This window comes from Myxocyprinus asiaticus, chromosome 5, assembly GCF_019703515.2.
Source record: "Myxocyprinus asiaticus isolate MX2 ecotype Aquarium Trade chromosome 5, UBuf_Myxa_2, whole genome shotgun sequence".
NCBI classification, from domain to species: domain Eukaryota; kingdom Metazoa; phylum Chordata; class Actinopteri; order Cypriniformes; family Catostomidae; genus Myxocyprinus; species Myxocyprinus asiaticus.
The window spans coordinates 36,454,755-36,457,254 of NC_059348.1; positions in this window are offsets into that span (position 1 = coordinate 36,454,755).

Genomic DNA, 2,500 nt, shown 5'->3' on the forward strand with positions numbered 1-2,500 from the left:
AAGTGCTCTGGTTCTCATTGGCCAAGGAAGAGGCAAATTACTTTGCAAACATCTCCTATTATTAGCTGCTAAGCAACAGCTCACCAAAGTGGAGGGAGAGGGAGACCACCCAGGCAGCCCTTCACCTCAGTGCCGGGAGGGGGAAGTGCAAGAGGAACTCTTTCAGTACGCTCACTCACTGCACTGCACTACTGCCCTGCTCTGCACATTTCCAATAGCCCGAGCTCGGATTTTAACACTCTATCACACATGCCATCTCTTGAAACAACAGGCACAGATTTCTTTTATGCTGACAGTCTGATATAGAGCGCGACATGTTAATCTGGTGTAAACTCGTACATACTTTAAAAACTTTATGAACAGGACTAACAAACAAAATAAAATTAATAAAAAAATATAATTTGTATTATTTAAGTAAATATATATGCATATATATATATATATATATATATATATATATATATATATATATATATATATATATAAACATATACATGTTATAAACATGTATAATATATAATACATATATAAACATGTAATTATTGTTATTATTAATATCAATATAATAACACATTAATGTGTGTGTGTGTGTGTGTGTGTGTGTGTTCAGTGCTGCATATATATATATATGATATATATATATACATAACACACACACACACACACACACACACACACACACACACACACACACAGTGCCTTGCAAAAGTATTCAGACCCCTGACCAATTCTCTCATATTACCAAATTACAAAAGAAACACTGAAATTTCACTCTGATTGATATTTTCTTTTAAAACACTGAAACTCAAAATCAATTATTGTAAGGTGAAATTTTTTTTTTATTTTTTTATTTTTTTTGGGGAAATATTTTTATGAAAAATAAAAAACGGAAATATCTTGCTTGCATAATTATTCAACCCCCACACATTAATATTTGGTCGAGCCACCTTTTGCTGCAATAACTGCTATAAGTCTTTTGGGGTACATATGTACCAGCTTTGCACACAGTGTCGAAGTGATTTTGGCCCATAATTCTTCTTGGCAGATTTGCTCCAGGTTGTTCAGGTTGGTTGGGTGACCCTTGTGAACTGCAATTTTCAAATAGTGCCACAGATTCTCAATAGGATTGAGATCAGGACTTTGACTGGGCCACTGTAGGACATTTATCTTTTTGTTCATGAGCCACTCCAGTGTTGCTTTGGCCTTGTGCTTGGGATCATTGTCATGCTGAAAGGTGAATTTCCTCCCAAGCTTCAGTTTTTTAGTGGACTGAAGCAGGTTCTCTTGCAGTATTTCCCTATATATTCTTCCTTCAATTCTAACAAGATGCCCAGTCCCTGCTGATGTAAAGCATCCCCACAGCATGATGCTGCCACCACCATACTTCACTGTAGGGATGGTGTGTCTTGAGGCGTAGGAAGTGTTAGGTTTGCGCCACACATAGCGCTTTGAGTTTTGGCCAAAAAGCTCTATCTTGGTCTCATCTGACTACAAAACCTTCTCCCACATCGCAGCTGGGTCACTCACATGCTTTCTGGCAAACTCCAGATGTGCTTTCAGATGGAACTTTTTGAGTAACGGCTTCTTTCTTGCCACCCTCCCATACAGGCCAGCGTTATGCAGTGCTCTTGATATGGTTGACTGGTGCACCATTACTCCACTCCCAGCTACTGAACTCTGTAGCTCCTTCAAAGTGATTGTTGGCCTCTCTGTGGCTTCTCTCACAAGTCTCCTTTTTGTTAGAGCGCTGAGTTTTGAGGGACGGCCTTTTCTTGGCAGTGCCTGGGTGGTGTGGTGCAGCTTCCACTTCCTGATTATTGATCCAACTGTGCTCACTGTGATATCCAAACATTTGGATATTATTTTGTACCCTTTCCCTAATCTATGCATTTGTATTACTTTATCTCTAACTTCTGTGGAATGCTCTTTGGTCTTCATTTTCCTTCAGATTCACATCCTGACCAATGATCCTTCAACAATGTTTTTTTTATCCAGAAAATGTGATTGCAACTTTACTGATTCTCAGGTGGATGCCAGTGGTAAAGCAACTATGTCCTCATTAGGGCAATTTCTTTCATTAGTGTAACCTGGCAGCTTCCACAGCACAGGGGTTGAATACTTATGCAAGCAAGATATTTCAGTTTTTTTATTCTTCCAAAAACTAATAAAATGATTGATTTTGAGTTCCAGTGTTTTAAAATAAAATGTCAAACAGAATGAAATTTCATTTGCACCATTTGTAATTCAGTAATATGAGATAATTGGTCAGGGGTCTGAATACTTTTGCAAGGCACTGTCTATATATATATATATATATATATATAATACAAACAAATAATTTATTATCAATAATAATATAGAGCAAACAAAAGTTTCTGATTTTGATGGCCAACAAAATGACAAGCCAAAAAAAGCATTGGTGGCTCATCTTTTATTTTTTTTAAATTATTATTTTTTTTTATCCTGTTGTTCTATAAAATACACTCTGGAGCAGTGGTTC